Source organism: Schistocerca cancellata, chromosome 12 (genome assembly GCF_023864275.1).
Source record: "Schistocerca cancellata isolate TAMUIC-IGC-003103 chromosome 12, iqSchCanc2.1, whole genome shotgun sequence".
Taxonomy (NCBI): Eukaryota; Metazoa; Arthropoda; class Insecta; order Orthoptera; family Acrididae; genus Schistocerca; species Schistocerca cancellata.
In genome coordinates this window covers 23236075-23250189 of record NC_064637.1, presented here as the reverse complement: position 1 = coordinate 23250189, position 14115 = coordinate 23236075, and the positions used below count along the sequence as shown (strand labels likewise).

The 14115-nt window shown below is 45.9% G+C and overlaps 1 non-coding gene across 1 annotated transcript; it reads left to right on the top strand.

Annotated features, from left to right (window-relative positions):
- Positions 1–6803: 6803 nt before the first annotated feature.
- Positions 6804–6878, top strand: Trnas-uga (transfer RNA serine (anticodon UGA)). The gene has a single exon. It is a non-coding gene; the product is annotated as a tRNA-Ser (tRNA).
- Positions 6879–14115: the final 7237 nt, after the last annotated feature.

The window sequence follows — 14115 nt, the reverse complement described above, 5'->3', positions numbered from 1 at the left end:
CTTATGTGAAACAGTTCTTTAAATTAGGCTGAAGGCCTAAAGAACCTTACGCCTTAAGGGGGGTAGTGCGTCAAACGGGCCGTCTTGGAGCAGGAGAGATACCACAGGACATTTTAATTTCCACTGTCTATACTTTTACGAATAAATTCATAAAACTTCGTCAGCAAGACCGGGAAGGATTCAGGATTCACAATCATAGCAGTGGAAGTTCAAAAAAATAACAAAATAATTGTTTTTTTTTCATGTTAAAGTTCATCATTTTTTCACTTCTATTGGCTGCGTTTTGTTGCTATAGGTACACGTTTCTTCATAAGTAAGAGAGATTCTTCGATGAATTTTTCACAGCATAAAAACCATACTTACAGGTGTATGGAACTCTAGAAATTATTTAATTTATGAAAAAATGAATGTACTGTTACATTTTGAACTTCATGTTTAGAAAAAACTCAAAATTTATAGTTAATTACCACAATTTTTACCACAGTTTTTAATAGATTTGGAAAATGCTAGAGTTTCATACAGCTGTAAGTATGGTTTGTATGTTGTGCAAAATTCATCGAAGAATCTCCCTTACTTATGAAGAAAAGTGTACCTATAGCAACAAATGCAGTCAATGGTAAGTGAAAACAATGTGAAGTACAAATGTAAAAAAATAAATTATTTTCTTATATTTTTGATCTTCCATCACTGTAAGTGTAAATCCTGAATCCTTTCTGGTCATTCTGACACAGTTTTATGAATTTATTTTTAAAGTTGTAGACAGTGGAAATTAAAAATTCGTGTGGTGTCTCCCTTGCTCCAAGTCGTCCCGTTTGACGTCCTATCCCCCTTAAGGGCAAAACAATATTAATTTTAAACAAAACCAGCTACAAGCCATACAAGTACAAACAACAAGAACAATAGAAAAAGGCAGTACACCCAAGGGCACACAGATGTTCGGTGGTCGGCCTGAAATTCAAACACTAACGCTCCCTTAGGTGAGACAGGCAGTCGGCCCAACCATTTTCAATCCGCTGGGAACACAACCCACAGACAGACAATCAACAGACCAATGATCAAGATCAGTTCCACTCCACACTAGCACTAACACTCAAACGATGCCAACAGCGGAGACTGGAACAACAACCAGAACGTATCACAGGCTACCAATAAGCGGCGGACGACCCAAATACACCTACCAGACGACCTACCAAGGTCGTTGCCACTCAAACGTGTGTGTTAGCAATCGTCGGGCGTTTGATCGCTATCTTGCCCTTCCTCGCTACTCCACGCCAAGCGACCAATTCAGACCCTGTACGTCGACAACCTTTAAATAACTTGTCATTCAAATCCACATAAACTACACACAGTTTCACGAACACTTGCACGGAGAACTAGACTATGCTAACGGCAGTCACTGAGCAAAACAAGGACGAATCGCGAGTCGGCACACACAGCCAACCCATAAGCGATCGCCGGCCAAATACACGTCGTCCGACAAGACGACCGACGACGACCCGCTGTAACGTCTAACCGCGATATTTTCAGAAATTTTATAAATTATATAACTCAGTACATATCTCGAAATATCTCTTCTTATCTTACCGATTATCAGTGCAAAGTAGTTTCAAGCGCAATTATTCCTTGGAGCGTCCCTTTACTCCATGGAATAGCTTCTCTGCTATCTATGTTTTCTCTTATGAAAAGAATGAAGAAAGGCTTGCCGATTAGCCGGGAAAGGAAGAGGATGTATATGTATGTATTGTTGAGCTAGTCGCCATCTTGATGAGATTTTGTATGAGAAGGAATTTAATACATTAACTAAACTAAAGTAAGTGTGTTCGCGTGTTATTTAACTGATTATTATTGACAGTGTCTGCTTACTACGCTGTGTTGCACGGGATCAGTGGGGAACGTCTGATTTACACTGGACGAACCTGCCGTTTTGCCCGCATCTCGTGGTCGTGCGGTAGCGTCCTCGCTTCCCACGCCCGGGTTCCCGGGTTCGATTCCCGGCGGGGTCCGGGATTTTCTGTGCCTCGTGATGGCTGGGTGTTGTGTGCTGTCCTTAGGTTAGTTAGGTTTCAGTAGTTCTAAGTTATAGGGGACTTATGACCACAGCAATTGAGTCTCATAGTGCTCAGAGCCATTTGAACCAATTGAACCTGCCGTTTTGTATGCTCAAGATATCCAGTTACTTCAAATAAATAGGCTGACACGGTCTTACCAGCAGATCTCCGGTCTTCCCCATGTGATCACCGAAAGTTAATAATTATTACAAATGTTTTCACGAGATCGACTGTCAATTTTCGTCGCACCGAGACTTCGAAATGGCTTCACTGCCATATGGAATTTAAGTTAAGCTCAATTTAATCAGGATAGAACAGTACTGAACTGTGTGAATGTGATAAGCCTGCTTTGTGAATGAAAATTCCCTTAACATACGCACGTTTTTACTATCCTGACCAGCGAAGCTAAATCAGACCGGTGTGAGAGAGGTTTTTAAATTTTAGATCCCACAAAAAAAATATTAAACAGCCAAAGTCCTCCCCCACTCAAACCACGTGGGTCGGCAATCATCGGCGAGTGATGGCTATCCGCGATTCCCCGGCGCTGCATACCCAACTGGTGCTACGACGCGACTACGCCAACCGACCAACTGCTACACTACAACATGGAGACAGCACTGAAATAACTGGCCAGGCTACACACAATTTCACAGATACTTGGATGAAGAACGCGACCAGTGCTAAAAGCAGTGACTGTGCAATCCCCAAGACGAACCACGAGTTGAGACACACCGCCAACTCATAAGCGATCGGCTAGGAAAGACGACCAACCGACTATCCACCGAGACCGTCCGCATCCATGTGTGCCGGCAATGGTCGGGGGAGTCAAACGCTATCCAAACCTCACTGCCGCTCCAAGCCGACCGAATTTCTGCCGCATCCCAACTGTCCGACTACCAGGTCCGAACTTCACTGCTCGCGCCTTCCAACTGGCCTTATTGCTCGGTCCGAAATGCACTTCTGGCGCGTTCAAACTCTTGGACGACAGACGACGACCAGCAAATAATAGCAGTCCAGCACAGAACATATCTTCTTGAGATATCTTCTTGGGACTTAACATCTTAGGTGATCAGTCCCCTAGAACTTATAACTACTTAAACCAAACTAACCTACGGACATTGCACACATCCATGCCCGAGGCAGGATTCGAACCTGCGACCGTAGCAGTCCCGCGATTCCGGACTGAAGAGAGCGTATATCGATAAGCGCTGCTGCTGCCGCTCACGGGCAGACATGACAGCAACTCAGTGGCGCCAGTAATTGAAAATTAACATAACGAGGCGGTAGTACGACAAAAAGAGGGTGTTAAATAAGAGATGGCACGAGCGCGAGCCACGCTAGGCTCAGCCCGCAACGAAGTAGACTATGCATTGCGGCTTCGCGTCTTTATAGTCCAACATTCGGAAACACAGTATAATAACACATCATTCTTGACTAATATAGGGAGAATGTCAGCAATATTGCATAGTGTACTGTTCAAATAAGAAAGAGATGTGTTGCCAAGTATAGTTTTACAGGACTTACATACAGATAAAGTATCTACGTCGCTTCCATTTTATATTCATCACAATTTTTTTTACTAAAAAATCTAGATTTTATTTAGACATTTACTGTATATTATACATCGTGGCAAGGATAAGTATTTCCACATTACGCCTTTGATCAGCAGATGGTAATAACTTCAGAAGCAGATACACTCACAACATACACTACTGGCCATTAAAATTGCTACACCAAAAAGAAATGCAGATGACAAACGGGTATTCATTGGACAAATATATATAATACTACAACTGATATGTGATTACATTTTCACGCAATTTGGGTGCATAGATCCTGAGAAATCAGTACGCAGAACAACCACCTCTGGCCGTAATAACGGCCTCGATACGCCTAGGCATTGAGTCAAACAGAGCTCGGATGGCGTGTACAGGTACAGCTGCCCATGCAGCTTCAACACGATACCACAGTTCCTCAAGAGTAGTGACTGGCGTATTGTGACGAGCCAGTTGCTCGGCCACCGCTGACCAGACGTTTTCAATTGGTGAGACATCTGGAGAATGTACTGGCCAGGGCAGAAGTCGAACATTTTCTGTATCCAGAAAGCCCCGTACAGGACCTGCAACATGCGGTCGTGCATCATCCTGCTGAAATGTAAGGTTTCGCAGGGACCGAATGAAGGGTAGAGCCAAAGGTCGCAACACATCTGAAACGTAACGTCCACTGTTAAAAGTACCGTCAATGATAACAAGAGGTGACCTAGACGTGTAACCAATGGCACCCCATACCATCATGCCGGATGATATGCCAGTATGGCGATGGCGATTACACGCTTCCAATGCACGTTCACCGTGATGTCGCCAAACTCGGATGCGACCAACATGATGCTGTAAACAAAACCTGGATTCATCCGATAAAATGATGTTTTGCCATTCTTGCACACAGGTTCGTCGTTGAATACACCATCGCAGGCGCTCTTGTCTGTGATACAGTATCAAGGGTAACCGCAGCCATGGTCTCCGAGCTGATAGTCCATGCTGCCGCAGACGTCGTCGAATTGTTCGTGCACATGGTTGTTGTCTTGCAAACGTCCCCATCTGCTGACTCAGGGGTCGAGGCGTGGCTGCACGATCCGTTAAAGCCATGCAGATAAAATGTCTGTCATCTCGACTGCTAGTGATACGAGGCCGTTGGGATCCAGCATGGCGTTCCGTATTACCCTCCTGAACACACCGATTACATATTCTGCTAACAGTCATTGGATCTCGACCAACGCGAGCAGCAATGTCGCGATACGATAAACCGCACTCGCGATAGGCTGCAATCCGACCTTCATCAAGGTCGGAAACGTGATGGTACGCATTTCTCCTTCTTACATGAGGCACCACAACAACGTTTCACCAGGCAACGCCGGTCAACTGCTGTTTGTGTATGAGAAATCGGTTGGAAACTTTCCTCGTGTCAGCACGTTGTAGGTGTCGCCACTGGCGCCAACCTTGTGTGAATGCTCTGAAAAGCTAATCATTAATTTGCATATCACAGCATCTTCTTCCTTTCAGTTAAATTTCGCGTCTGTAGCATGCCATCTTCGTGGTGTAGCAATTTTAATGCCCAGTAGTGTATAAAGTGTTTACTTATGCCGACGGGTGCAGTTTAAAGACCTTAGATTTAAGGTTCAAAGATGTTACAAATTCAGAAAAATTAGACATTACATATTATGAAAATGAAATTATTACATGATTATATAACCAGACTACCAATTATAACATAAAAATAGTTGCTGGCCAATTATATAATGTAAACCAATTTCCCAATACCACTTTTGGTTGGTTACGTAAACACTCCAAAATCGATTCCGGAAATCCGTTTCTTGCTGCCTGTTTTCCACTTCTACGACCGATTTCCGCAACGATGTAAACGAACAACTGTTATTGAAACGTTTTATGCTGTCAGATCACGACCTAATTTAAACACTTTCATCTAATGTAGACGGAGTGATTTTTTGCACTGTGATGGAGACGTAGATGCATGATACTCCTAATATTTTATTTAAGAGGAACAGCGACTGTGCCGACTAAGCCATAAGCTGGAACATCTGACTTCTAGACGCCATATTCTATTGGGCTAACAAATCCGATTCAAGCCTTAACATGTAAACACGACAGCGAAAACAGGACTTCCGAAATTCGGTTATCATCTTCCGGAAGATGTGACGCTTGAAAAGGTAGTGGTAGTTACTCTTTCAGCAACGAAATCTGTCCCTTACACGTAACGACATATCTCAACAATACTGCCGCCAGGGAAAACCCCGGTGCCTGAGAAGTTCGTTTTGGTGCCAACTGTTACGTGAGGCAGGGAAGTCAAGGCGTAGTGTGGAGGCGTGGCCGAATGTCACACGTGGTTCAACGACACACGCCCGCGTTCCGTGAGGAGTTGGACAAATCCGTTAAATGTTGTAGTGTTCGTGGAGGGGACTGGGAAGTCACCAATACTAGAAGCGAGTCGTTAGCAAAGATCGGTAGGTAGAAGCAATGTTTACTTCATGAAAGTAATAACAAGCCGAAATTAGAGTGAATGTGAGTACGTGTTGTAAGTTCCCCACTGTGTGTTTCCGTATGAAATTTAGCCCAAATTTACGTCCCACTCTACAAGACGCCTACGTTTTACCACAATAATGTACCCACACATCGTTATTCAACTTAAAATTCCTAGCTGCGCTTTCTCAGGTGTCTTGTCACTGTCCGCGCGGCTTCCTCCGTCTGGGGTTCGAGTCCTGCCTCGGGCATGGGTGTGTGTGTTGCCTACAGAGTAGGTTACTTAAAGTAAGATTAAGTAGTGTGTGAGCTTAGGGACCGATGACCTAAGCAGTTTGGTCCCACAAAATTTACAATTTTTTTTTTATCCCTATGCTACCCTTTGACTAAACACATCCTAAATCGAAATGGACTGTAAGTGGTCTGAACACAGCTTGTCTTTATATTAACTGCGCAAGTGAAGTAAAACAATTATCTGGCCCTAATCAAAATTTCCACTTATCTCGCGTCTAGACTACATTGTTGCAGATTTCTCGAAAGCACAACAGCAAGTAGACAGCGGCTAAGCGAAATTTGTATTTTTAAATAAAATTTCCAAACAATATTCAGACTCCAGAATGAGATTTTCACTCTGCAGCGGAGTGTGCGCTGATATGAAACTTTGGAACGTAGGAGACGAGGTACTGGCAGAAGTGAAGCTGTGAGGACGGGGCGTGAGTCGTGCTTGGGTAGCTCAGTTGGTAGAGCACTTGCCCGTGAAAGGCAAAGGTCCCGAGTTCGAGTCTCGGTCCGGCACACAGTTTTAATCTGCCAGGAAGTTTCATATCAGCGCACACTCCACTGCAGAGTGAAAATCTCATTCTGGAAACATCCCCCAGGCTGTGGCTAAGCCATGTCTCCGCATTATCCTTTCTTTCAGGGGTGCTAGTTCTGCAAGGTCCGCAGGAGAGCTTCTGTAAAGTTTGTAACGAAGGAGACGAGGTACTGGCAGAAGTGAAGCTGTGAGCACGGGGCGTGAGTCGTGCTTGGGTAGCTCTGATGGTACAGCACTTGCCTCCGAAAGGCAAAGGACCCGAGTTCGAGTCTCGGTCCGGCACACAGTTTTAATCTGCCAGGAAGTTTAATATTCAAACTGTTGCATACCACGTGGTGCAATGTGGTAATGCGTAATGATAAACCATCTTTAAACAGTGAGATGGGGAGAAATGATGTTTCAGGACAACGATTTTAGAATGAAGCATGTTTTCGAAAAGAAATAGTAAAACTTCACGTGATCTTGACAAATAACACTGGTCTGCACAATAGTATGTTTAACAGTGTGGACAGTTATTTAAAAAGGCTACTATGTGAACAGAGAATTTCTATAAAAACAAAACAGCGTAATCAGTTAATATGTTAATGGATGACTCTTTCTCTGAGCTCTGAACAAGTGAACAAATTTAATTAGGTAACAATAGTCATCTGACAAACTAGCTACACAGTCAGGTTACCCTCCATTCAGAGGCTGTTGCACGCAGCGACCATTATTTAGATTTGTAAATAGTAGATTTCAGCTATCTGCAATTTTTATTGGCAGATCTAGATTACAGCTAGAAACTAGCCTTTCTCAAATGGCTCTGAGCATTATGGGACTCAACTGCTATGGTCATCAGTCCCCTAGAACTTAGAACTACTTAAACCTACCTAACCTAAGGACATCACACACATCCATGTCCGAGGCAGGATTCGAACCTGCGACCGTAGCAGCAGCGCGGCTCCGGACCGGAGCGCCTAGAACCGCACGGCCACCGATGCCGGCCTAGCCTTTCTCAATGATCCTTTTTTGGTCAATTCATGTAATGCCTGTTGGTCTGGCTTTGTACAAGCATGGACCAAAAAAGGATAGTGCATTGAGAATCGCTAGTTTCTAGCTGATATCTAGATCTGCCAATAAAAATTCCAAATAGCTACACAGTGCTACAGCCTTACCTCAAACTACTTCTCTTAAAAGAAGCTAGATTATTCAAAATTTTATTCATTTTGCCTTTCAATATATACATCATATTCATCCTTTACAAAAGATCATTCTTCAACTGACAGATACAACCACAAGTCAACACAGCACTACAGAATACGTCCATCACCTACCACGCTGCAGCTAAGAACGTATGAGGCTGCGCAGAGGCAAAGGCTGTCCCACAACAAGATCAAAGATTGTGTAACAGTAACGTAATTTGCTCTGTCTGTCTCACGTGCGCATCGATAAGCTACAAAAATCAAAATGACGCGCTCACCTTACAGCGTGGGCAGAAACTTTAGGAACGTGTGCATTTTTATAACATGTATGAATATCTTTTTTCCGCTATCCGATTTTGATTAAATACAGCATAGAATAAGATTTTCACTTTGCAGCGGAGTGTGCGCTGATATGAAAAATCCTGGCAGGTTAAACTGTGTTCCGGACCGAGACTCGTACTCGGGACCTTTTCCTTTCGTAGACAAGTGCTGTACGATAAGAGCTACCCAAGCACGACTCACGCCCCGACCTCACAGCTTTACTTCCGCCAGTACCTCGTCTCTTACTTACCAAACTTCACAGAAGCTCTTCTGCGAAGCTAGCATTCCTGGAAGAAAGGATATTGCGGAGACATGGCTTAGCCACAAGGTCCCGAGTTCCAGTCTCGGTGCGGCACGCACACATTTTTCATCTGCCAGAAAGTTTAAATACAGCCTACATGGCGCCTCCAGCTAGGCTGAAGTTACCAATCAAAATGCTTTCAAAATCTATCTAGTAGTCTGGAGATTAGCGTCTTCAAAGACAAAGAGACAAGTCGGTTTTACAGATTTATTTTCAGTTCTCCATAAGTTCTCTATGAGATCCACAACGCTGTAGAGAACAGCGCTCAGGCTGATGCCGTGTTCCTTGATTCGCGTTGATGTTTGGTGAAAAAGGTAAGAGTTTCTCGAGTATCGGGGCAGATTTGCAACTGGATTAAAGACTTCCTTGCAGATAGGACTCAACAGGTCGCTCCTAAGGGATCAAAATCGACAGATGTACAGGTAATACACTCCTGGAAATTGAAATAAGAACACCGTGAATTCATCGTCCCAGGAAGGGGAAACTTTATTGACACATTCCTGGGGTCAGATACATCACATGATCACACTGACAGAACCACAGGCACATAGACACAGGCAACAGAGCATGCACAATGTCGGCACTAGTACAGTGTATATCCACCTTTCGCAGCAATGCAGGCTGCTATTCTTCCATGGAGACGATCGTAGAGATGCTGGATGTAGTCCTGTGGAACGGCTTGCCATGCCATTTCCACCTGGCGCCTCAGTTGGACCAGCGTTCGTGCTGGACGTGCAGACCGCGTGAGACGACGCTTCATCCAGTCCCAAACATGCTCAATGGGGGACAGATCCGGAGATCTTGCTGGCCAGGGTAGTTGACTTACACCTTCTAGAGCACGTTGGGTGGCACGGGATACATGCGGACGTGCATTGTCCTGTTGGAACAGCATGTTCCCTTGCCGGTCTAGGAATGGTAGAACGATGGGTTCGATGACGGTTTGGATGTACCGTGCACTATTCAGTGTCCCCTCGACGATCACCAGTGGTGTACCGCCAGTGTAGGAGATCGCTTCTCACACCGTGATGCCGGGTGTTGGCCCTGTGTGCCTCGGTCGTATGCAGTCCTGATTGTGGCGCTCACCTGCACGGCGCCAAACACGCATACGACCATCATTGGCACCAAGGCAGAAGCGACTCTCATCGCTGAAGACGACACGTCTCCATTCGTCCCTCCATTCACGCCTGTCGCGACACCACTGGAGGCGGGCTGCACGATGTTGGGGCGTGAGCGGAAGACGGCCTAACGGTGTGCGGGACCGTAGCCCAGCTTCATGGAGACGGTTGCGAATGGTCCTCGCCGAAACCCCAGGAGCAACAGTGTCCCTAATTTGCTGGGAAGTGGCGGTGCGGTCCCCTACGGCACTGCGTAGGATCCTACGGTCTTGGCGTGCATCCGTGCGTCGCTGCGGTCCGGTCCCAGATCGACGGGCACGTGCACCTTCCGCCGACCACTGGCGACAACATCGATGTACTGTGGAGACCTCACGCCCCACGTGTTGAGCAATTCGGCGGTACGTCCACCCGGCCTCCCGCATGCCCACTATACGCCCTCGCTCAAAGTCCGTCAACTGCACATACGGTTCACGTCCACGCTGTCGCGGCATGCTACCAGTGTTAAAGACTGCGATGGAGCTCCGTATGCCACGGCAAACTGGCTGACACTGACGGCGGCGGTGCACAAATGCTGCGCAGCTAGCGCCATTCGACGGCCAACACCGCGGTTCCTGGTGTGTCCGCTGTGCCGTGCGTGTGATCATTGCTTGTACAGCCCTCTCGCAGTGTCCGGAGCAAGTATGGTGGGTCTGACACACCGGTGTCAATGTGTTCTTTTTTCCATTTCCAGGAGTGTATTTACAGTACACCAAGGTAGTGTGATTGGACCGTTACAGTTCACAATATATTTAAGACCTTTCTAGACTCTGAGAAGCTCGTCTGCAGAAGCCAGCACGGTTTTAGGAACCAGCGGTCATACGAGACACAGCTGGCACTCTTTGTGCACGATATACAACAGGATCTAGATACCGGCTCCCAGGTTGATGCCATATTTCTCGACTTTCGAAAGACGTTCGACTCAGTTCCGCACTGTCGCTTGCTACAAAAAGTGCGCGCTTACGGTCTATCCAGTGACATTACCGGTTGGATACAAAAGTTTTCTAACGGACAGGAAGCAGTATGTCGTCTTGAACGGGCTGACTTCAGCAGAAACAAGCGTAACATCAGGTGTGCCCCAGGGCAGCATAATAGGCCCTCTGCTTTTTACGATTTACATAAACGAACAGGTTGATGGTATTGACAGCGGCCTTAGACTGTTTGCCGATGATGCTGTAGTCTACAGGAAAGAAGTATCACACGAAAATTGTGAACAAATCAATGAGGATTTGCAGAAAATAAATGCGTGGTGTAATGACTGGCAGTTATCTCTCAATATTAGTAAGTGTAACCTACTGCGTGTAGCAAGGCGAAAATCCCCATTAATGTATGAGTGCAAAATAAATGATCAGTCTTTGGAAGCGGTTAACATCAGTCAAGTATCTGGGTGTGGCTATTCGAAATGATCTCAAATCGAATGATCAAATTATACAGGTAACGGGCAAGGCGAACTCTAGATTGCGGTTTATTGGTAGAATCCTGAAGCGACGCAGTCCTTCAACAAAGGAAATAGCTTACAATACGTTAGTTCGTCCAGTCTTAGAGTATTGTTCGTCTGTATGGGACCCTTACCAGTTGGGTCTGATTCAAGAAATTGAGAACGTCCGAAGAAGAGCGACAAGATTCGAGAGAGCGTTACAAATCTCATAGAAAGTTTGAAGTGGGGCATGTTGTGTCTAGACAAGAGAGCCTAGACATAATGAGAGGAAGCCGAAAGGCACGCGCTTAAACTCACGCAGGCTGGCGTGAGGTCTCAATCAGGATACGTAATGAATGCTATAAAGAAAAGTACGTAGCTTCTGGAACACTTAACTTTAATCCACATTTGTAGAACATCGCTCTTGATGATACATTAATAGAATCTCGATCGCAATTGAATACGGCGCCTTGCTAGGTCGTAGCAAATGTAGCTGAAGGCTATGCTAACTATCGTCTCGGCAAATGAGAGCGTATTTTGTCAGTGAACCATCTCTAGCAAAGTCGGCTGTACAACTGGGGCGAGTCCTAGGAAGTGTCTCTAGACCTGCCGTGTGGCGGCGCTCGGTCTGCAATCACTGACAGTGGCGACACACGGGTCCGACGTATACTAGCGGACCGCGGCCGATTTAAAAGCTACCACCTAGCAAGTGTGGTGTCTAGCGGTGACACCACAGGGCAAACTTGCAGATAGACGACGCGCTAAACAGAAGGGGCTGCTCACTAAATTCCGGAATCCAATCTTCACCGAGGATGTACGAGGTGCATTCAAGTTCTAAGGCCTCCGATTTTTTTTCTCCGGACTGGAAAGAAATAGAAACATGCGCATTGTTTTAAAATGAGGCCGCGTTCATTGTCAATACGTCCCAGAGATGGCAGCACCGTACGGCAGATGGAATTTTACCGCCAGCGGCGAGAATGAGAACTGTTTTAAATACTTAAAATGCCGACGTTTTCCTTACTTGAACAGCGTGCAATGTGGTGATGGAGTTATGGAGGTGTCGAAAGTGCGTTCGTGGGTGCGACAGTTTAAGGAGGCAGAACATCGTGTGACAACAAACCGAAACAACCCCGGGCTCGCACGAGCCAGTCTGACGACACGATCGAGAAAGTGGAGAGAATTGTTTTGGGGGATCGCCGAATGACTGTTGAACAGATCGCCTCCAGAGTTGGCATTTCTGTGGGTTCTGTGCACACAATCCTGCATGACGACCTGAAAATGCGAAAAGTGTCATCCAGTGGGTGCCACGAATGCTGACGGACGACCACACGGCTGCCCCTGTGGCATCTTGCCGAGCAATGTTGACGTGCAACGACAGCACGAATGGGACTTTCTTTTCGTCGGTTGTGACAATGGATGAGACGTGGATGCCATTTTTCAATCCAGAAACAAAGCGCCAGTCAGCTCAATGGAAGCACACAGATTCACCGCCACCAAAAAAATTTCGGGTAACCGCCAGTGCTGAAAACATTATGGTGTCCATGTTCTGGGACAGCGAGGTCGTAATCCTTACCCATTGCGTTCCAAAGGGCACTACGGTAACAGGTGCATCCTACGAAAATGTTTTGAAGAACAAATTCCTTCCTGCACTGCATCAAAATCGTCCGGGAAGGGCTGCGCGTGTGCTGTTTCACCAAGACAATGCACCCGCACATCGAGCTAACGTTACGCAACAGTTTCTTCGTGATAACAACTTTGAAGTGATTCCTCATGCTCCCTACTCACCTGACCTGGCTCCTAGTGACTTTTGGCTTTTTCCAACAATGAAAGACACCCTCCGTGGCCGCAGATTCACCAGCCGTGCTGCTATTGCCTCAGCGATTTTCCAGTGGTCAAAACAGACTCCTAAAGAACCCTTCGCCGCTGCCATGGAATCATGGCGTCAGCGTTGTGAAAAATGTGTACGTCTGCAGGGCGATTACGTCGAGAAGTAACGCCAGTTTCATCGATTTCGGGTGAGGAGTTAATTAGAAAAAAAATCGGAGGCCTTAGAACTCGAATGCACCTCGTAGAGCATATATTATTACCACCAACTTTCAAATCACATAATGATCATCGTTCAAAGATAACGGAAATTAGAGCTCGTAGTGAGGCGCTCAGACAGTCGTTTTCCCCTCTTGTGATCCGCTAGTGGAACAGAGGGGGGGGGGGGGGGGGGCTAGCGGAGCAGTATATATGTAGATGTAGATCTAATACAAAGTATCGGAATCTGTCTAGGGCTGTTCGGTTGTCTGTAACTGAGTAGGAACGATACAACATAGTAAGGTCTTGCAGAATGGCCTCCAGAGAGTGAACGAATGATGAAGGCACTGACAGTTGACCTGGAACGTAAATAAATGTAACTGCGTATACACTAGAAAACAAATCCAGCTACACTACAGATGACAAACCGCTGGAAACAACATCTGCCGTAAAATGTATAGGAGTACCTATCCATAGCGATCTTAAGTGGAATGGCCATATAAAACAAATGGTGAGAAAAGCAGATGCTAGATTTAGTTTCATACGAAGGAAGTGGCTTGTAAGGCGCTTGTTCGACCGATTCTTGAGTGCTATTCATCTATCTGGGATCCCTATCAGGTAGGAGTGATAGAGGAGATAGAAAAGATCCAACGAAGAACGGCGCATTTCGTGTCGGAGTAGTTTAGCCGCTGCGAGAGCGTTACAGAACATGCTCAAGGAACTCCATTGGCAGACGTTACAGGAGAGGCCATGTGCATCACGGAGAGGTTTACTATTGAAATTTCGCGAGAGCACTTTCCAGGAAGAGTCAGACAACATATTACGA